The 23,393-nt window shown below is 33.3% G+C and overlaps 2 long non-coding RNA genes across 13 annotated transcripts in view; one reads left to right on the forward strand and one right to left on the reverse strand.

Annotated features, from left to right (window-relative positions):
- LOC101709645 (uncharacterized) overlaps positions 1 to 5,583 on the forward strand; it is a 35,656-nt gene extending 30,073 nt beyond the window's left edge. For 3 of the 5 annotated variants that reach the window (XR_015440921.1, XR_001182417.3, XR_015440922.1), the window contains exons 3-5: positions 80 to 732; positions 3,975 to 4,047; positions 4,631 to 5,583. This is a non-coding gene — a long non-coding RNA (uncharacterized LOC101709645). Of the gene's footprint in view, positions 1 to 79; positions 733 to 3,974; positions 4,048 to 4,097; positions 4,159 to 4,630 lie in introns of all 5 variants that reach the window. The other 2 variants (XR_015440923.1, XR_002395195.2) reach the window with 2 other exon arrangements.
- LOC147825318 (uncharacterized) overlaps positions 1 to 23,393 on the reverse strand; it is a 238,584-nt gene that overhangs the window by 95,574 nt on the left and 119,617 nt on the right. For 7 of the 8 annotated variants that reach the window (XR_015440929.1, XR_015440930.1, XR_015440927.1 and 4 more), the window contains 2 exons: positions 22,280 to 22,332; positions 6,379 to 6,455 (listed from right to left, as the gene is read on the reverse strand). This is a non-coding gene — a long non-coding RNA (uncharacterized LOC147825318). The remainder of the gene's footprint in view (positions 1 to 6,378; positions 6,456 to 22,279; positions 22,333 to 23,393) is intronic. The other variant, XR_015440932.1, reaches the window with a different exon arrangement.

Here is a 23,393-nt window from a genome sequence, read left to right on the forward strand (position 1 = left end):
ATGTTTCTTCTTGACATGCTAGTCACAAGAAAAAATGAGTCTTTTTTTTAAACAAGATTTTTCTATGTTGTCCGTGCAGGTCTTGGATTCCTGGGCTCGAAGAATCCTCTTGTCTCAACTTTCTGAATAGCTGGCACTACAGGTAAATACCAACACTTCTGGCTACAAAGTAACTCTTTATAGGACATCAATGGACTCATTAAAGTTTCCTTAAAGACATATTAAAAATTTTAAAACTTTATCAGCCAGAAGCCCTTTAGCGACAAGTGACAGGAACCTAAATCCAAATAGCTTCAGCCAGAGAAAACAATACCAAAAGAAAAACTGATTCACTTCTCTATCAAGGAAGTCTAAAGGTCATGTTTTCATTAGTTGAAAATAAGAAATAACAATGTTTTAAGGCTATTGTATCATACCATAGTTTGGTTCTGCTTCTGATTGTGTAGCTACCTTCATTATTTTATTTGTGTGTGTGTGTGTGTGTGTGTGTGTGGTTACAAAGATATTTGTCAAATCCTCAGAGTTACTGCTCTATTCCTTTCTTCTCCCTCTTCTCTGCCATGCCTCCATGCTATTCTGTCCTGTGTTGGAGACATTTGGATATGGACTGAAATATCTACAAACTGTGAGCCAAAAGAAATGTTTGGTATTTTGATCCAGCAATGAGGAAAGTAAAAAAGACATCATCTCATTTAGAATGCCCCAGAGAAGACATCATCAGAATGTGCAGTAGTAAGTGTGATGTTTCATTTCATTACAGTTGGAGATAGCAAGAGAAGGATACATTCCATTCCTTTGCAAACTGTTAAAAATGATAATTATTTACTTATTACATCAGAGTACTAAATATTTAGTCAAGTTAGAGTCAATGGTATTTCTAAGCATGCCATAGAAGCTCTTTTGAATTAATTGAAATGTCTATTCCTTGCTTTTAAAGAGATCTAACTAGAAAATTTGGAGGATTCGTATTACCTTATTATCTTATTTCAAACTACCAGTCATTCTACCATAATTACCAGTGCTGCTTCTCTTAAAGTCCTTCCATGTTCTAAGAACTTCTAAGAACTGAATCAAATGTAGTACTAGTAGACTACAGACTTACAGATTACTGAAGGATTTTGCCTTCCTTCTCCAGAGTCTTTGTGTATGAAATCCTAAATTAATTCTGTGCCTTTGGATCAGTATATCCTATTTCAAGTACAGTTTGACATTTCAGATATTTCTTTAGCTCTCCCTGACATTTCCAAAACAACTAGCCATCGACTTTTTTCATTAGTTATGTCCCTCATGCCCATGTGACATGCAATGCCTGATCCAGAGCACCCTATATTAAAATATAACAGCTGACAAGTGGCAAGGGCAGGTCTGGACCAATTGACCTTCTTTTATTCTTTGCCATGAAGCAGTAAACATAATCCTGCCACAAAATTGAGGAGCTTTGGTTTTCATGACACCAACTGAGAATGCGCAGTTTGAAATTGCCACTATGGTAAACTGCAAAAACATACTCAGGATACTAGCTATGATTCACTAATGACGGTTTAACAGAGGGAAATGCCAGTTCACCAAGAAGTATTTTTACATGCTGCTTGTAAAAAAATGCATTTGCTGTTATCATTCATGTGAAAATCATCTTTAGAAAAACAAATCAATAAAACAGCAGCTTTAGTCTAACAAAGCAGCAAACTTGGATCTGATAATCCTATGATTAATATAATTTAGTATTTGCATACTACATTAATATTATATTTCCTACATTTGAATTTATTGAGGCAATATTACTTTCTGTCATATCTAGAGTTCAAGCCTTCTTCAGTTTAAAATGCATTTTAAAATTATAAATCACTTCTTATAAAGTCCTCTTTGAACAGATGTTATTATTTAGCCCTTTGGATGTGTCCTTTGAATAGCGGTAGAAGGAACAGAGTAGGAAATGTTTCTTTTAAATTCTTCTGGTAGTGTTTAAAGATTTCTAATCGATCTATTTCCAGAGTAAGACATTTGTTCTCATGAAATAATAAAAAATTCTACTTGAATACAAGCTCAGCTTGTGGTGAGTTGGTACCTACGTTATCCAGTTGCGTTTGTTTTTACACCTGAGAAGATGAAGAAAAAGGGACAGATCAGCAGAGAGACTTTTAAGTGCCAGTTAAGAAAGAGCCAGAACTAAAAAAGAGAAATCTCACACTCAGTGGGGATCAACTCCCACATGAACATGGCAGGTCCTAACCCTGTGGACAAGTTGCAAATATGGTCTATTCTACAGAAATTGTTAACTGAAGCATACTCCTTAAGCTTATGTATTTTGCTCAGTTTCAATATCTTCAGTTGTAAAATATAAAAATAATCCTTGCTGCATAAGGCTGTTAGGGTTTAATAGGCTATTACATAAGAAAGGATCTATAAGATACTTGAGACAGGCAAAATCATATCAATATATGTATACATATTTGCTAATTTTAAATTGTTCATTAAACAGTTAACAATTTTCAAATGTTCAAATGTCTCATGTAGCAATTATGTAGTAATTGTTTTAATTTGGAGCAAAAAGAGAAATTCAGCAAAAATGAAGTAGCTACATACATACATTTAGAAAGGTATTTTTAACTTTCTTGAATATTTCATAATCTTTTTCTAAGGACTCATGTTTTATATAATTGGCTGAACTCATAATTTCTTTCTAAATTTTTATTTCCAAGTTTTGTGTTTTGAGGATTCTGTATAAATCTTATAAGAAATTTGTTTTAATTTTTATTACACTGTAGCCAAAGATTTACTATAAAATTCTTATAATGTATATGATTTATTTTTATGAAAACAATCAATCAATATTTCACTATGATATAATTCTGTAAGCATATTACAACTAAATGCCATGTTGATGAAATAATCATTTTCTATTTTATAATGTTTATCGATATAACTGCAAGAAGAATTTTGTATTTTATTTAACAAGCTAACATCCTGACTGATATTTCTGACATCAGCACTATTGGATGCAAAAAGTATATGCTTCAGCTTCATACAACTGAGTTCTAGATTGTTGAAACCAACAGGGATAGCTTGAGTGACATTTTAAAATTGTTTCTTTTCTCTGAGTAGTTTTCATTTAATCACAGTAATACTCTGGGTCCTATCTTGGGCCCCAAAGTCTTTTGAGGGAGCGTGGTTAACAAGACACATGCCCTTTTATACCATTTCCATTTGTTAATGTCATGGGGTTGTCTTCACGGTGAACACAATGAGTTTATTCAAGGAAATTAAATGTGGCTAGAGGAAAAAACAGGCTGGTAATGGAAATAAACTGTCGCTCAAGAGGAGCTTTTGGCAAATAGACATCACTTTCGTCAAAGATTGTTAAGGTAGCTATTTGGAGCGTTGCCTATGGAGAGTATGTTTATATTCAAGACCACTAAGGAAGTGAGCTGCCTGTATGCGAATACCTCTCATGGACTCCTAGCTATCCCCTTCCCCAGACCCACTTCCTCAGCTCTCACCAGAGAAATGAGCTTACCTTTTCTCTTGTAGATTACACTAATTTATCCTGTGTTACTTTATCCATATAAATTCCAATCTGTTCTCTCCTTAGAATTTGGTTTCCAATTTCAAAACCGAATGGATAAACAGCTCTACATCTACCACCCTCCACTTACCTTTCCTTTGTATGTGTTATTTAATTTGCTTCACCATTTTGAAAGGGAAGAGAATTTCTAAGTGTTTACACTCACTTGCAGATTCCAACTCTGTTTTCAGAATTTGGGAAATTACCTTAGAAAAATTTGGAAAGTCCATGGTGGCAACTGAGAGAAAGACTCAGACAGATACTCTATTTATCAGCTAATATCCATAAGCTTCATCTTTGAGCAATAGACTCCAATAGTGTTTTATGTCTCAAACAATTACATCAACTCAGTCAAAGAGTCTATATATGTTTAAATAATGCATGTTCTTTTCTTTTCCTAATGTGTATCTAGCGACATGGATAAATAGTCTATGGAGTCTCTTGAGCACCAATTTAAAGAAGATTTACCGACTTTTGTTGGCAAGGTATCTCAGGATCCTTCTTTAAATGAATATGGTCTGTTTTTTATTTAAAGGGTCTGAGTCTCTGATCTAGCTCAAAAATGAAAAGTTGGTGATAGGAGACTTTTCATCGCGGTGAGTGAAATTAGATCTCCACTCCCAAGCTTCAGTGTTTCTCTGTGATCATTCATTGGCAAATTAATTAGAAAGACAAACATTTATTTTATTTCTAGTGACAAATTAATTTCCTCTCACTAAATATACAAGTTAATGAAAATATTCTACTACTATATACCTGTTCCCCATTATGGTAGCTGCAACTACCCTACTTGGGGTGATATGTGAGGAGGCATAACCACTTGTCCTCTGTCAGTCCAGAAACTTACGTTTCAAAGGCAGCATCTTTCACTTTTCTCTCTGTAGGGAACAACTGCGAGATTTTCTGATAGTGCAGTGACCCTCTTATTAATATGCCCTCCCCTCTTGTTAATCTACTTCTTAAATTCAGGAGACAAATGATTGATGGGTAGGTTACACATAATACAGTTATGTGCTTCCCTATTTTTATCTCTTTATACCTTGTATCCTTTCTTTATATTCTCATTAGAAAACTTCGAATCTCAAGATCATTTGATATAATTCAGTCTTGACCATAGACTTCAGTCAACCAAAGAATAATTGCTAAAGCCCTCCAAAGGTAGCAGCAGAAGAAAATATATTGAATCCAGGGACTTTGAGAAGATAATCCTATTGACAAAATCAGACATTCAATACACAGAATTACTAAAGTGAGACCAAAACACTGAATGCAGTATTATCCAGAGTTTACAATACACTTGACAACTGGGTTGCTAGAACTGTGTTGCTGTCATTGCTGCTATTGGAACATCTGCCTGGATGTCTGGAGCCTACAGTCCAACTGAAGTTCTGGGATTGCTGCTGATGCTGCCTGACCTGCAGTCCTCTGCAACTGACCCATCATCTAGTATGATATTAAATCTTTCATCCACCTTACAGACTTTCACTATTTCTGCTCTTCACTTTCTTCTCACTGTGCCCCCCCTTTTTTTAACATGACCATAGAATCCTTGGGTCTTCTTTCTTATTTTCCCAATAATTTCATTACTTATGCTTTAATTAGAAAAAAGGAAAAACTATCATGCTTTTCATTAGAATTACTTATTATTTTATTTCAAAATATACATTTAAAGAAGTTAGTCAAAATTTACTGGAGGAAATGGTGTCTTAAACTAAAAGTGTAAATAAGCATCAAAATGTATAATTGATATTGTGAAATAGCAAGAAAAGGTCTAAAAGGAGTAGGGGAAGTGGGAGGGGTAGGGGAGGGGAAAGAAGGGAAATGGAAAAAATATGAGAAAAGGAAAAAAATGGAAACAAAGTCTTTGTAAATAGGGAAGGGTGGAGGGGATGAAGGGAGGGCAGGGGAAGGGGGAAAAATAAGAACCAAGATATATTATGTAAAGGTACATGATCCCAATGTTGAATGTAACTGTATTGTATACCTAAAATGTACCAATAAACTTAATAGGAAGAAAAGTGCATTGTTTTCTCAGTGTCTTGAAGTTCTTCAAGTTTCATATCAAATGCCATTCTCATGCTACAAAACAGCAGATACTAGTAATCACCATTCTTCTAAGTTACAAGACTATGCGCAAACACATGGAGTAGTAGCATCACTTATTGTATGTGTTTTCTCATTTATGGGACCAACACTTAATGAATGTATCATTATTGTATAGGGTGAGAATAACATTTCCACTAGTTTACATCAAAGATAAAATATAGTATATGTCTTTGTCTCTCAAGGCACATACTTAGATGATAAGAAATTGTAGAGTTAACTAAACAGTGATTTCTATTCTAGTATTATGAGTTGATAATTTTTAGTTTTTCAATTTTATGGAAAATATATATACTTAAAAGATTTCTTTTATTTTCTTTCTTTTTTAATATGATCAGACTTGAATCAAGGGCCTTGTACTGAGCTGCATCCCCATCCCATTTTTTTTTTGAAACAAAGACTTGCTAAGTCTCTACAGTGCCCAGGCTAGGCTTAAACTTGCAATTCCCTTATCTCAGCTTCCCAGAGTGCTGGAATTATGTGCATGTACCATTGTGCCCATTTTCTTTTATTTCTTTTATTTTATGAGATCCATCAGGTCACTTCCATACTTATGAACATAGTTAAGAGTCAGTTCTGAACATAATTACTCTACCTTTCTGGCCTTTGCAAATCATTTCTGAAACTGTGTTCTCTATTTTCTGGAGCATATTGGTGTTGATGAGTCTGCATGCTTTCTTAAGCTCTGTACATTCACATAAATTTCGACTTACCTGCTAAAACTTCAGTATTTTAGGTTTGTTTTCATGGTTGACTTTTTGTGCTTGAAACGCAGCATCTCACACCATGGCTGTATTTGGAAAGAAATGACACAAGTGGTTTATAATTATTTGGTTAATATTAGTCTTTCTCATACATGTATAAACTAGGTGTAGCAGGATGAGAATCTGTTTTATAATAGAGTCTCTTGGAACATAAAGCAATGTATCATGTTTGACTCTTAATAAATTACATTTTCATGAAAATATGAGCAAGAAATGCTGTATTAGGCTCTTTTCAGAAAATGTGTAAGGTTTTCACAGAAAGAAATGATGAGACAGACTATGGAATGAAATAGGAGAGCATGGAATGTCAGATATCAGCTGGGCTAACAATGAGAGGAGGTCAGGAATAAATGGTGTCTTCTAATTTTAAGCAGCCCAGGACACAAAAAAGTAACAAAAGTAGTGAGACCTGAGCAGAATCAAAATGCTATGACTTTGGGTAATTGGCTATGGGAAGTTATGTGTGCAGGGAAGAGAAAGGTGCCTGTAGTTGAATTGCAAAATGGAGAAGGAAGAGCTGATTTAGAGAAATGATTACTCGTGCAGCTTTTAATGTTCCATCTGTGATGTTGCTGGTATACTCAGTTGGTTGACAAGTTGGATCTATTGAAGAGTAGGTGGGCTGGTATGTAATAGAGTCAGATCCAGTTTTGCTGCTAACTAAAGTATAAGTGAAGCAACTAGGGACTTTTGCTCTTATCTGTTAAAGAAGGAGACTATTTAATAGTCCCTTCAGTCTCTCCTCTTTTCAAGTTTGCCTTTCCACCCTTATAAAATTTGATCAGCATAAACTGTACTTTTTGTTTTTAAATTTTTTCATTTTTTATTATGGTAAAATATTAAAAAACCATAAAAGTTAGCATTTTAACCGTTTGTAAGAAGAAAATTTAACAGAATTAAGTACATTTATACTATTTAGCAACCATCATCACTTCCTATGCAGAACTTCTTTATGAACCCAAACATGAACTCTGACCCAACTAAATAATAACCCCTCTTTCTCCCACTCCCTTATCATAATAATATCTAACATAATATCTTCCTAGTTGAATAGACAAATTCATAGACAATGTACTTTTTATGTTGAATTTTTATTTAACATTTACAAACATCAATTTCTGAACCATTTTGATTCCATGTGTAAAATACAACTGCACATAAATGTAGTACCAGGTTTTTTAAAAGACTTTTTGTTGAGCTTGTTAAGTTTGCAACTTAGTTATATGAACACTTTATCATTTCAAGTTATATGGTAAAAGGATAATTATTATCTTGAGGTATATAAACAATGGATTAAATATTTCCAGAGACGCATTATTTTTAAGTTTAGGTATAATAGTTAAAGAGAAAATTGCACTGAAATAATCTCTTTGGGATTGAAAGTATTCTAAAAAGGTACAGAAAAAAATCAAGAAATTAAATAATAACAAATGTTGGAGAGGCTGCAGGAAAAAAAAGGAACTCTTCTACACTGTTGGTAGCAAGGTAAACTGGCACACCAGTATGGATTAATATGGAGATTCTTCAAAACACTAAAACTAGCAATTCCATGTGACCCAGTTAGTCCCTTTCTAAGTATCTTCCTGCAAGAGTTAAAGACATCATCATATTACAGAGATACATGCAAACTCATTTTTTTTTTGGTACCAGGGATCAAACTCAGGACCTTGCACTTGCAAAGCAAGCAGCAGAACCACTGAGTTAAATCCCCAGCCCCTGCAAACTTATATTTATAGCAGCACAATTCATAATAGCTAAATCTTGGAAGTGGCCAATATATCAGCCAACAAATGAAAAGTTAAAGAAAACGTAATATTTACACACTATGGACTACTACTCTGCCCCAAAGGAAGATAAATTTGTAGAAAAATGGATGCACCTTGCAATCACAATATTAAGTGAAATAAATCAGACACACAAGCTTAAATATCACATTATTTCTCTTCTATGAGAAACCCAGAGTAAAAAGTAAAGAGCAAAATAAAGGAGTTCATTTTCAAAGGGGAAGGAGACCAAGAGATGGGGTGGAAGGATAAAGGATGAACAAAAGGAACTGTGATATGCTATGTAGATTTGCCAACTCCACACCAAGAATGCAAACATTATGTACTACACACATGTACAAATCATTTAATTCATTAATTAAAAAATATTGCACTAGTACCAAAATGAATGATAAAAATTCAGCTATGAAGTATAATTGTTCATGGTACTACTTTTGCCATTATCAGAAAGTGAATAAACATACCATACAAAGGCTAAACTTTAGTATTTATAGCTCAATCATCAAAAATATTAGACATGAGCCCAAAGCTTTTTTCATACCGAGGAATTGCAAATATCTATGACACTAACATTTATCACCCTAATTTGACTTGTAAATTCTTTTTAAGATACATTCAAGTATTATTATTACACTATTATTACATCAAATCCACTGATGTCAGATGCTATCATTTTCTGAGTATGCTCTGAAAATGAATTTAATCTGTCAAATTTTCATGTAAATATTTTATACAAGCTGATATTAAATATATTTTTATATTAATTCTATGTAGCGGTCATCTCTGATGACTGATTGCCACCATTTTCATATCATTTTGTTCATATATGCTTAAGAATAATTGCTACATATGGCAACAAGTCCTGTCTGTGTTTGTGTATGTGTGTGTATTTGTGTGTGTGAGCATATATATATGGAAGTGATGGCAACATGGAAACAATTTGAAATGTATACGTTCCAATGACTCATAATTTAAGTGAAGAAAGAAATAATTCAATGTCAAACTAGTAATATCTTTAATATTTTTAAGAGTCTAGGAGATAAAGGAGATAGTCTATCATTGTAAATAAGAGTAGCATTGATTGAAATCATGTGATCTATGAGCTAAACCCATGGGATAGATTTAGATATTTTTGACTTTCTAGGTTCCCTTTTGGGAGCAAATTAGTTCATCTTCCTTCCACAGAATCTCTTACTTTCTTCTGTCAAGGAACTGGTCAGTATTTATTTATTTATTTATTTATTTATTTATTTACTCAGAAGATATGTAATGGACATCCTTCTAGGTCCTGGGGAGATAATGGTGAATAGGACATCAAAGATTCTACCTGTAAAATTACTCTCTAAAGAAAGAAATAATAAAGCAAGAAGAAATAGTTAATACTAAGCACTTTCTGATTGATGAAGATACAGTGATATTGTAGTGCATGAGACCAGTTGTGGTTAGAGGCCAGGCTTCCTTATGGAAGTGACCTATGAGGTGATATTGGAGCCAGGCATGTGAAGATCAGGGCACTCCAGGCACCCACACCAAGTGCACATAGGGCGAAGTTAGATAGAGAGTATAAAAAAGTACATAATGACTAGAGCAGTGAGCCCCTGAGGGAAGTGGCATAAGCTGAGACTGCAGAGGTAGGTATCATATGTGGTAAAAACTTCTTCACTATTTGGATAGTTAAGGTCCTCTGTAACTGGCCACGATTTATTCATCTGACTGAACTTGCACTATGCTCCCATACTTTGCTCACTGTTTTTGAAAACATCACTGGCCTTTTGAATTCTGTCCTTTTATAGTAGAATTCCACCCACTTAGGATGCACTTACCGTTGTTTTACATTTTGAAGTACCAATTATTATTCAAAGTGCATGCCTTTATGTGAAACCTAATTGGTACTATTTTAAATGTAGAATCCTGTGTAAAATATTTGTAGAACACTTAATTTAAAAATGCATGGTGTAACAGAACAAAGAACATGTAAAACTTGTAAGACAATTAATTGTGCTAAATCAAGGTACACTTTTAGATATACTGTCTGTGTTGGATTACAATACATTGTTTTCTATTAGTCTAGCTTTTAATCTGTATATATGATAATTAGCTTTGTAAGGTCTTATAAATAAATGAATGTGATGCTGGAAAAATAAAAGGGGATGAAGGGAAGGGGAAAAAATAATTGAAATGTGCTATTCACATAAACCAATTCCCTACAGTGAATGTAATCATTATATACTGCAAACATATACTAATAAAAGTAAAAAAAAAATAAATCCATAGAGACACTCACTAAAATGTATGGTGTATAGTATTTTAGTATACTTTGTAGGTTAACTGAATTATAACTTTTTTAAGAAATAATCTTTTTCTTAATAAAGATGAAATATGTGCTCCTGATAAAATGCTTCAAAAATCACAGATACAAAAGAAAACAAAGAAGAAAAAATATATTATTACCACTCCTCCAGAGATATCATTGTCAATATACCTTTACACTTACTTTATTTTTATCTATCTATTATTTATGTCTGTCTCCTTATATTTCTGTTAATTATCCACATATAAATATAAACAATTTGTTTTTAATTTAAAATGTATTGAACATTTCATGTGATTCATTCTTCCTTTTATGTAGGTATTTATTAATTTTGTAGATATAATCTATTCTAATGAACATCCCAGAAAAACAAATTTGATAGTTTTGTGGTTATTCCCTGACTAGTAATATCTAAATGAAACCTTTTTATGCTAAGTTTTTGTTCAATCTATGGTAATGTTTTCAATGGAAATTCATAGAGGTGGATTGACTGGATCAAATGATATGCAGAACTTCATAGTTTTTGATATTTATTTCTGAATTGGCTACTTTAAATTAAACAATAGTTTTGTAACTATTTTACTGTTATCTAATATTGAACAAATTGGCAGCTTATGCCCTTTACCTGTTACAAAAGACTAAAGAACAAAACTTTCATTTAAATCTTTCATACAATATAACAAAGTGCATTTTTCAACAGTGACCATGGTAGGCTCTCACTGTAATGGACTGAGAACAAGGATGATCTTGGATTATGTATGTTATGCTGGTTTCTTCTCATATCCAACTCAGGAGAAAGATGATCTTTATATTATTCAATGCTGGTATAAATTTATGGGTAATGATCAGGACTATATTCTCAAACTTGCGTGCAAGAAAACACTAACCTAATAGAAAACTAATCTAATCACCCAGTTTATGTTATGTAACTAAAAACCAAATGTATTTCTTTTGAAATTAATCACAATTGAACACCTCCCTAGAATAACTTGATTTTATTATTTGGTAGTAATTACTGCCTAGTTGTGGTTGATGCATTTTCAAAAGTTGATATAGAATTGAGATGAATGAATGAAGTATTTATTAAAAAATTTTTCCCCTTTTCCCATTTAGCACTAGTTTGTCAATGTAGCCAATATTGTCATACTGTTGCATCTTCAAATTTTAAAAGTTTAATGATTGAATGACTAAATAGCATTACCTAGTACTTGAGTCAGAACTGACAGTGTTCACTTAATGGATAATATTAAACTACCAGTGTTTTTTGTTTTCAGATCTTCCCAAAAATAACATCAGCAGAATTAAACTAGAAATTAACTATTAAGAAAAGAAAAGGCTTTGATTTCTTTCCCCTACTGAGAAGGCCACTTTAATTGATGATGATGCCACCTCTTCTGCTCTCAAATAGATGGCTGCCCCAGGGGCCAGGCAAATATAAAATAACATATTAAAGCAATCACAACAATATTCTAATTTACAAGCAATTTGAAATGTCTGAGAGATTACCCGCTGCCTCTCTATCCGTCTTTTTGACAGGAGACAGTTTCCACAGAACTGAAAACAGCTTTACTAAAGAAACTATTGCCTTTTTATTTCCACAATTTCATTTTTTCCCATAGAATTAGAAGGAAGTGACAATAACAGAAAGAAAAAAATTTGACTTACAATACTGTCAGTTTTCTGATATTTTAAATGCCAAAGCTAAACAGCATGTGAATTCTGGCAATTTTCATGTCTCATAACAGTCTGTGTGGATCATTAAATCACAAATTCGACAGCAATCTAATGTGTGTATAGTGTACAGGCTAAAGTAGATTTGAATTGACTTAATGTCAATAAAAATGTTGCACATTTAGACATATTGGAGAACTGAGTTTTTGTGCAGCATAAAAATTTCTTCAGTCTTTTCTATATGCTATCATCTCTTCATATATCTCAGCATATTATTTCTTTTACATTTGTTGACAAAATACTATCACTGCTATATTAAGGTATCAGCAGGTTAAATGAGTAATTTCAATTAACATCTTACAATCATGAGAAAGAAAATATTCAAGTAAGAAAAGGATGAATTTGAAATAGTAATAGAAATGTTGCCAAACTTATGGTATAAAATCAATATTTCATAACAAAGTTATCACACAAAGATATATACCACAAGCACACTTGAGTCCACTTTTAGAAAAGAGAAAATGTTCAAGTATTTAAAGGATTTTTTTTTTCATTTTCGTTCAGATACTTGGTCCATCACCAACTTTTTCTAACTTCTGCACTGTTATGTCATTTGATCATTTTTTCTTTTCTCATTCCAGAACTACTACCACATATACCCTGAACTATATCAGTAAATTCCTCAGATTTACAATCCATAGCTTTGTTTTATTTTGGCAATATGCCATTTATGCTAACTCCCTGGCCGATCTTCCTTAAAGAAATTAAATCATAACACCTTCTTTTGCAAAATAAACAGATTAACAAACAACAACAAAAGTCTCCATTTGTTACAAATTTAAATCCAATACTTTTTATCTTTCATTGATCAAATTTCAACTAAGACTTTCAGATTTATTTCTTCTAAACATAGTTTATGTTTAGGAAACAGTGGATAACTGGTTGTTCCTTAAGAAAAATCTCAAATGTTTCTTTTAATATTGGAGTTTGGAGTAAATACTAGGTGTAAAATAAATTATGAATAAAGTAGCACAAATTTGACTACATATAAAAGATAAATAATAGAAAACAAGGAGATAGAACTTTTATAAAAGGGAAAGGGATGAAGAGATGGAGGGAGGGTGGGGAAGGAAAGTAAATATAAAAAGATCTAAGATGTGCTATGTACATGTTTCAACTCCCCACAATGAATGCAATCATTATACAATGCAAACATATACTAATACAGATAGCAACAGAAAGAAAAATTAAAGTTTCTCAATAATAGGTTTTCTTTTTACAAATCATTATTAATGAGGTAAAAAAACAAACTCACAATATGACTGCAATATCATAGTCTGCAATGTTATTTTCCCAACTTCTGCATTGCTAAATAGAATAGAGAATTTCTGAATAGAGAATTTCCAAAGCATCATTCCTCGTTCTGCCCAGATTAGTGTACATTGGTAATGCCAGTGGTGTAGTGGGATCTCTAGAGCAGATTTAATGATGAAAGATCAATAAAGTCTAAAGGATTTACTCTCATATGCAAGGAACTTTAAAATATATATCTAGTACAGTGGGCAGAAGAGAGAAAAGTTGTATCCAAATTTTAAAAAAATTTCATTAGTGAATTTACAAACTAATAAAAGTTTAGGAAAACATATGGACTAGCTTTAGAGACCCCACAGCAAGACTGAAGGAATCATAATCAAAATGTTTTTGCTAGAGTCAGAATGCAGTCTTCCTGTAGCAGTGGATGTGTAGAAATTCTGCAGTATATGTTGTGTACATTTTTGTACTCTTATTTACATTTATAGTCCCACTGAGCTGCATCCTCAGCATTTAAAAAATTTTGAGACAGAATCTCACTAAATTACCCACCCTGGACTTGAACTTGCTCTCTTCCTACCCCAGCCTTCTAGAGTGCTGGGATTACAGTCTTGGTCCAATGCACACAGTTTGTACTACTCTTGTGATATTTTTCTAATTTTGTTACTAGGGTAATGGTGACCTAAAAGAATGTGTTAGAAAATATTCCTTTTGTTTCCTTCTTTTGGAAATGATTTAGACAACTGGCATAGTTTCCTCCTAAAATGTTTGATAGAATATCCATTTGAATTTATTGGGCATATTTTCCGGTTTGGAAAGCTATTAACTATTCATACCATTTACTTAATAAATTTTGGCTTATTCAGGTAGTCTATTCTTCTTGTGTGAATTTTGGCAGATTAATTGTTTTAAGGAATTTGTCCATTTAATCTAAGTTATCATATTTCTTGACATAAAGTTGTTCAAGGTTTTCACTTATTATGCTTTTAATAAGAAATCTGTGGGATTTCTAATAATATCTTTTTCATATCTAATATTAATAATTAACATTATTTCTCTTTTGTTCCTAGCCTGGTTAGAGGCTTCAGTGATTTTTTAAAGAATCAAATTATGATATTGTTGATTGTCTCTATTAATTTATTTTTAATTACATTAATATATTATTTTTAAATTATTTTTCTTTTCACTTACTTGGATTATGTAATTTGCTCTTCTTTCTGTCCTATGGTAAAGAGATAGATGACTGATTTAAATCTTTATGCTCAGTCAATATACATTCAATGCCATATGTTTTTCTCTAAAAACTGCTCTCACTATATATAATAAATTTGAAAATTGTACTTTTGTTTAGTTGAAAATATTTTTAAATTTCTCTTGAAATTTTTCTTTGATCCATATTATTTAATAGGTTGATGCTTAATTTTTAACTTATTTTTGAAATTATACAACACATTAAGTTTTTCAAACAATCAGTAGAACTTTATATTTATATAGCTTCTTTATTATGGTTGGTATTTTTAAACCTAGGCCTACTATATGAGATTTCTTTTAATATAAAAGAAAATAGTTTTAAGAACTTCTTCCTGTATTATGTATTAGAGTGTATCTGAACTTTACTTATTGATACATGTTTGCTAGGTCCCATTTTCAGTCTTCACTTCATAAACATTTTCTCTCCAGTATCTACCTTGCCCTATCTAATCATATGATTTAGACAATAACAAAATTATATGTGGCTCATATAACAAGAAGACATACATTAATGTGAGATGAAAAGTTAGGTAAATTCTCTATTCCGAGGCAAAAATTAGTTAAAGTAAATAAATAATTTGTACTGCTTAAAATCAAATTTTACCTATCAGAAATCTGTGATGTGTGAGTACAAGTCTCCAGGCCAAAGCCACATTAGCACTGTGAAATGAATCTTTCAGTTAAGAATCATACCAAAATGAATTAAATTAAAAATGAATGTATACCACTATTTCACTGGATTGTTCCACAACTTCGATCCTAGATTTGAAGTAAAATGAGATTTTGTTGTTCTATCTGGTTTAATCACTCTTTTGACAATTTACTAGCATAAGCATTAACAATCAGGTGTTGAAACAAAGACGACAGGAAATATAACTGTTTCCACAGTTGCTGAGAAAATGAATATTAGTTAAATAGTATTCTCTGTAACTTCATTAATCAGTAAATCATTGTTATTTTAAAATTATATGCTAACGAAGTAGAACATAAAGTAAAAGTATCCATCTAGTTAGATAGCTTTTCATGGCCTTTCCACAAATTGGAGCTACCTAACCCTTTGGCAAAATGGTCTTTTTAAGTTTTATATTCAGTAATAGCAAACTGATCTTTGTGTATGTGCTATGCAACTGACCACTGGACTTATTTGTTATTCTTATTATTTCTGTTTTCTTCACAGCAAGGCATTTCTACTCCTGTCACTTCATTGAGTGTGGGTGAAGAGTCTCCTGTTCTCATTGCCAGTGTAGCTCTGTATTTCTGAATCATCTTTTCCCAGACCCAAACACATACAAAAACATGCAAAATCATCAGCATTAACTGCAAAGGCCACCAGGCAGCATCAAAATATTCTCTTTCTTGTTTTCTTAAGGACAACAAGACAATATGTTGATGAAATCACCATTTTTATCTTGTCAGTAGAGCTCACTGATACTCAATCCTGCCTACATAAGGAATATATGGAACAGTGACTTCATCAAAAAAACAAAACAAAACAAAAAAACAATGTCTGAGCTGCAGATGAATTGAATAAATTATAACATCTGAAGCTGGTAACAGAACATCTGCAAATATCATGGTGAAGCCATGGTGAAAAACCACTGATTTTCCTCAACTCACAAGGTATAACATATGAACAGAATAATAATTTCTAAACTAGGCAAGGTGGTACATGCCTGTAATCTCAGAGCTCTAGAAAGCTAAGACAAGAGAATGCAAAGTTCGAACCCAGCCTGGGCTAGACCCTGTCTGAAATTAAAAAACAAAAAAGTAAAAAAGAAAAAAGAGAAAGGACTGGGATGGAGTCAGTGTGAAAACCCTGGATTTAATCCCTTGTACCACCAAATAGACATAAATAAAAACAAAACAAACAAACAAAAAAAGTATCTGCTGGAGGTGGGGAGGTTTCTATCCCCATTACTGGGTTTCCAGTATGAAATAGCTTCATTGGGAGTTTCTACAACACCAGAAAATTAGTCCTGGTCTCTGAATCATAGAAGATGCCTAGAAACAATTAATTTATCAGAATCATTAACTCTATGTTTACACTCCAAATTTCTGATTCATGAATAAGACCCAAGTTCAAAATAGAATGTCTAGATTGAAATAGGCAAGAAAGGGTAAAGGGTACAGCATATCTATTTTCCACTTTCCTTAACTTGGTCCCAGAGTAATATGCTTCAGGGTATACTTTCTACTAATGAATTTACAATAGTTACTCCTCTCAAATCACAGCTCCTTGGACTTCATTTTTCTTGGTTTTACTTTCCTTATTTTACTGTTGAGATAATAGTATCCAGATTATTGAAAATGTTGTAAGGATTAAATGAGATGATGACAAAAACCAGAAAATACGTGACAAGGTAAACTAATTGACACATAAATGATAGTAATCTCCTCCACCATTACTTATATCTAGCTTCTCCAATCTGATTTTTGCATAAAGGACAGCCTAAATCACTCTCCCTTTTACAGAAGCATCACTGTGCTCACACACCACCACAGGGAAATCACCACACCAAGGGTTGTCATGTTAGCTGATAGTCAGAAAGGATGCGAGATGAGTAAAGAGCCAAGGGAACCCCTTTGGAGACCTTCCTAAAATGCTGTTTTTAAGCATTCAGATTCTACTTTAATATACTTAGCATGTTATTCTCTTTAACAGTGTGGTTTATACTAGTAATTTAATATAGGGTTTAATTATTGCAATATGAAGTCCTCCAGATTCTAGGATATCAGAAGGAATAGAAATTTGTTGGTCTTGCTCATTACTGTATCCATTGTGCCTTGCACTTAATACTAACTCAATAAAAAGTTTGAATAAATAAACATTTGAAAAGTACGTCATAATTCCTTTGTAGGTAATTAAATCATAATATTGGTGTTTAATATTTATTTCTTTGTTTTGTTTTCCATTTCCCTATAAATTCTTTCAGCCAGGAATGGTTAGGAAAGAATTACTTTTGTGGTTGTGGTGGGTTTTTTGTTTCTTATTTTGTTGGTGATTTCAGAAGTCTGTGCACAAGGTTGAGGTATGGATTTCCTAAGTGCCTTTACTAATCCCACTTATAAAAGTGGTATCACATAATACCCTGTAAAAACTGTACTTCTGGAAATGACAGCTTTCTTTGACCATAGTTGGAAAAATATGATCTTCTTGGTTTGTGACTGTTTGTAAGACCCTCCTTCCTTATGTGAAAACCTTTCTCTGTGGTTTGCTTTATTCTTTTCACTTTTCCTCTTCATGCCAAACTCCACTCTAGGTAGACATTAGTAGCTATGTGATTCCTTGCTGGATGATTGTTAACTTTATTCTTTTTGTGTATGTGGTTGTTTTCTAAAAGTAAAGGTTTGGATCAAAACAACTTAGTGATTATATGCAGACAGCCTAGATTTTCTTTCTGACATGCTGTCTCATATACTGAACTGTTCTTTATGACTTTTAGCTCATAACCATGGAACAAAAAGTAATTTATAGGCTTGTAGGGAAGCTTTATTTCTCCAAGAAACACTTTAATTCTTTTGGCAGGTCGGAATTTCTAGGATTAAAATGTAACACAGTTACTTCATTAAATTTTTTCAGTGCCAGGTTTTTCTTCACAGAAGAATAAGAAAACATTTGCTGAAAATGACAGTTTGGGGAAAGACTTTAAAGTAATAACGTCCATGAAATTGTTATTTTGGCTAAATTTTACAAGAATGGTTAATATTCACAAAATGACATTAACCTTTGGATGTATGAGTAATATCAAATTTTAAATTCTTTTCATCCACTATTATTTTATAGGTCAGCAGTGTTATTTTATATAGTCTATAAGAATATATTGTGGGTATAAGGTAAGTTTTAGAAGATGTCACTTTATAATTTTTTGAAAACAGAACAAATTTCAAAGTAAAATATCAGTTTTGAACATACTTAAGTAGTATCACCATCTATTTCATTCTTCACAACGTTTCTTTTATGTATCCCCTCTGCACAAGATGGTATCTGCCAAAGTAGAATAATTTTCCTCTTTATAGAGAAATGGTCTAAGAACACTTATGGGGACTTTTGTAGGTGGTACTTCCTCAACCATTACTAGAAAATATAATTTAGTGTGTTATTTTCATATAATTTATACAACACTAAATAGTAGAAATAAAACAAGTTGAAAGCCAACCCTTGTTTCTTGGGAAATTGGGACACATAAAGAGCTTAGCAAACCTCTAACATAACTCTTTTGCATTACTTTTAGTTCTTTACAAAGGAGTAAATTTCAAGAGTACCTATCATTTTACTACCATTTTTCTGCCTTTTAAATTTGCATAAAATCTTCTGTTTTGAATATTCTGAATTGTATTTCCAATAGGAAATGTGGGTTCTGAGGAAGCCAGGGACTAGGTTACAAATGTTCTTGAGATAAAAGAAATTAATATTGGCTATGGGAAATATGTCATTTTTATAGATAGATGATAAAAAGTACTACTAGTGAACTATTAAAAGATCTCTTGGAATGGTATTGTATCCTGTATTGATTTTGTGTTCTTGAAATGGTCACCAGTATCAATGTTAGCCCTCAGTAGCTACATTTTTACTATGGGATTCTAACAGACTCAGAGTCAGGCGTATTAATCTAGATATTAAACTTCACTCCTTTTGAGGATATTTGGAACTACTTGAACTGAGTGACACTTAGAAAAGATGTGATCATGACCATATCATATTCTCTTGTGGAAATTCTTTGAACTTACAAAAGTTTTCAGTAATAGGTGAGACACTGGGTATTCTGACTGATAATTGGTTGGGAGCTAGATTACATAAATTAATCTAATATATATTTTTTTAGATTTCTTGATTATTCATATGTCATTTTTTTTGTTACCTGGAAATAAAAGAAACATCTACCAGAAAAGAGTACTAGAAAGTTAGATTGCCAATTGGACAGGTGGTAAACAAGCACTTACAGAGTTGTGTAGAAGCTGTAATAAGGATTACAACAAGGTAATAAGGCATTAAGGTTGGCCTTTACAGTTTTTGAAGTCCTATGTTGCACAAGGACTTTTTCTCTCTTAACATTAACTATTTAAATCATATATTTTTAGGTTCATTCCCATTTTATAGAGAATATTAGGTTGGGTTATGACTTGCCTAGGACCTTGTGACTAGTTAGTTACAGTTGTGCATGACAAATGGTATTCTAATTTCAAATTTCTTTTATTTATCTCACTACATTATGCAACTGTAGTTATTAATTCAAGCAATTGTGAAGCATTAACTAGATAACAGTATTTTAATCAAATATAAAATTAAATCTTTAAAAAGTAACATGAGCTTATCTTAATATGAAACTTTGATAAAACAAAAACATTAAAATGTACATTGACTTAAGTTTTATGTGAGAAACATTGAACATGGGGTTTTTTTGTTTGCTTTCACACCTCTTTATTAAAGACCTTGCCCTTTGCATGACCCTGAGGTGAGCAACTCCATGTTCCCAATAAACTCAATCCTTTAATTTATGGTTTGTAGGGTTAGAGATCAATGTCTTACTTAAGGCAGACATATCAGTTTATCTCTGCCAAGATTTTTCTTTAAAGCATAGATACTGAGTTCCAACTTCTGACCATATGGTCTGTAAGGTCAAGTAGTTTTAGGAGCTGAGATGGCAATTCTGGGATGACCAGAATAGATAGCATACAAATGGCTGAATCAGCTGAAAGATCTACTTGGAAAAAATAAAGAAGGTAAACAAAGAAAAGCAGAAAGAACAGATCAATCTACCCCAAGAAAAAGAGACAGAGAGAAAGAAAAAGGGCTTTGGTGTCTTTATTGGTGTGATTGTCGATTCCCAGGCCTTTTGTTAGGCAAAGCTCAGTTTTACTTCCTGTTCTATGTGAGCACCTATATTCTCCTCTAAATCTCCCTCTCATTGGAGTGGATTTCTGTTAGAAAATAGTGTCTGCTTAAGAAAAACATTAATATTTGTCCCGGCCCATGGGTAAGTCAACGGAGACCCTAGAGGGGGAGTGAGAATGACAAGGGACAAGAGACACGAGAGATGGAGACAAGACAGGTTTCTGATCAAGTCTCGTTTATTGCGGAAGCTGCTACAGCATATATACCGTAGGGCTAGAGGGGAGGAGCAAGGGGAGGGTACTGTGGCTATTTTCTTGTTGTCGGGTAGACTTGCAGCAGGCCCAGACATGCCCTTAAAAGGCACTCAAGAGTTCTAGCGGGGGGGGGGGCAAGGCCCCCCACAAATATTCTTACAGAGATTTTGCAGGCAAATATTCATTTAAATATTACACACAAATGGCTATGAGAAATATCAATAATGAATGAAATCTACAGATTTTACAAAATTTTACCTACTATTTCTAACCTACTGTACAAATAATATAGATTTACTTTTAGTCATAACTTTTAATGTATTTCATGAAATAATTTCTTATTTCTGAGAAACTATCAGGCAAATTATGCAGAGAATTTTTATTGTACCATAATTATCGACTATGTGACAATATTTGACAGTTCTCCAAAGTTATCATTTTGCCCTCTGTGCAGTTTTCTAGGAATGACATAAAGTTTACCAAACTGGATGCCTTACAAAAGTAATTTAGTTTTCATAGTTCTTGAAGCCAGTGATCCAAAATCTCTTTAAAGACTTAAGAGATAAATCTTTTCTCTATCTTTCTCTTAACTTCTGGTGTTGCTGGCAATCTTGGTATCTTTTGTCTATAAATGTATCACTTCAATCTCAGTCTATTGTCACATGATCTTCTCTCTGCATACTTCATTCTGTGTTTTTTATCTTCTATGGAGACTGAAATACTGGATTTGGGGCCACTTTAATTTAATATGACTTCATTTTAACTTGATTATATTTACCAAAACCCAATTTCCAAAAAAAAGTACAATCATAAGTACGGGGAGTTAGTAGTTTAACCTCCCATTTTGGTGGACACAGGCGGCCCCTCTGTACATTAATACAGGAGGGACAGTTCTGGGACTAAAATCCAAAAAGTGTCTGGGAAGTGTTACATAGCAGCTTGCAGATCTGTTTCAGTGAAGATGAGGGATGAAAAGAGAATCTTCTAGAAGACTTGCTATGAATGTTGGGTATGCAAATAAGTGGCCAAAATTCCTCCTTTCCTGATCTTATGCATTCCATGATGCCCTCTCCATTCTTTGAAACTGCAATAGTATCTCCTGAAGTGGCAGGAGTGGGTAGGATACCACATTCCCTGACTGACTGCACTCATGTTGGAGTGGAGAATGGCAGTTTGATAGCCAGGGAGAACACAGCTAGATAGCCAAGGAATTCACTGAAGTGAACTGTCCCAGTCCATTGGGATGCAAGTAGGAGCAAAGAGAAGCAAGGGGGAAAGGACTTAAGCAACTTATAAAGAACCTGAAAAGAAATGAACATGGCAACTGAAACCTAGATGAAAGGCATGCACTGGAACAATTTTACAATAAATCAGTCGAGAAGGATAAGTGTAGGTAGCACATCTGGGGCTGTGGGTCCACTCCCGCTCCATCCACCTGAATTAGGGCAACATCCCAGGTCCAGTTCTGCTTCCATTGTCCTTAGAGAACTAAAAATAAAAATAACAAAGACCCAGTAAATCTCTAAAGCTACAGCCAGAGCACATGTGTGTTAGATGTGGTAGCTTAACCTATAATAACATTTTCTCCATTTGAACTTCATTCATGGCTCATACATAGAGACTTCATGTCATGCTTGTGACTAAAATAAGAATAAATAAGAATAAATAGTGGGAGAGTCATGCATACTAGATTCCCCAGAAGTGACTCAGCACCCTATCAATTGTTTCTATAAATCATACACTGAGATTCAGTAAGAGGCACACAGAAGTAGGCAAACATCTTTTAAATCTGAAAGCTTGATTTATCTTTCTCCTTCCTATTCTTCCACCATCCCAGCACCACTTTTTCCATTCATGCCACCTTTTTGTTTCTGTTGGCAGAAACCTGCTAACTTCAATAAATTCAGCTGCCTTTTCTTTTACCATAGGGTGTACTTTTTCAATTTTTTTCCTCAGCATACACAAGAACCTGGAATTTATCTCTTGGACACATCACATACAATATTAAAATGGCAGAGAATTAACAAGCAGAATTTTCCAAAACACTTTTTAGAAACAACAGAGTAGACACCTGCCAGTCACAATAGACACTTATGTTTTAGAGAACTCTTATGGTTTGTGTCTAGATGTCTCCCCAAAGCTTAGACTGTGTGTGATGCTGGGATTAAGGGATCTAATGTGATGCTGGGATTAGGAGTGTGTAATTACTAAATCAGTCCACTGATTGGTTTGGCATCACCCTAATCCTGGTAGTCTAGATAGAGTATAAAATGGGCAGAAAGAAGCTGTTAAAGTCCCTTGTTTCTTTGCTACCTCCAGTCTGCCATGAACTGTTGCCCCTCTGCCTTGTGCCACTCTGCCTTGGTGCCAGCCAACTATGGACTGAAAGCTATACAAAAAGTGAGCTAATAAAACTTTCCTTCCTTAACTTGTGGGTGTTGGAAATTTTGTGTCCAGAACAAGAGAAAAGTAACTAAGATAGAATTTGGTACCAGAGAAGTGGGGTCATTGCTCCACATTGACCATGTGGTTCAGGAGCCTTTGGGAAT

Source organism: Heterocephalus glaber, unplaced genomic scaffold (assembly GCF_053883595.1).
Source record: "Heterocephalus glaber isolate CG9 unplaced genomic scaffold, H.glaber_assembly_v1.0 deba00001504, whole genome shotgun sequence".
NCBI classification, from domain to species: domain Eukaryota; kingdom Metazoa; phylum Chordata; class Mammalia; order Rodentia; family Bathyergidae; genus Heterocephalus; species Heterocephalus glaber.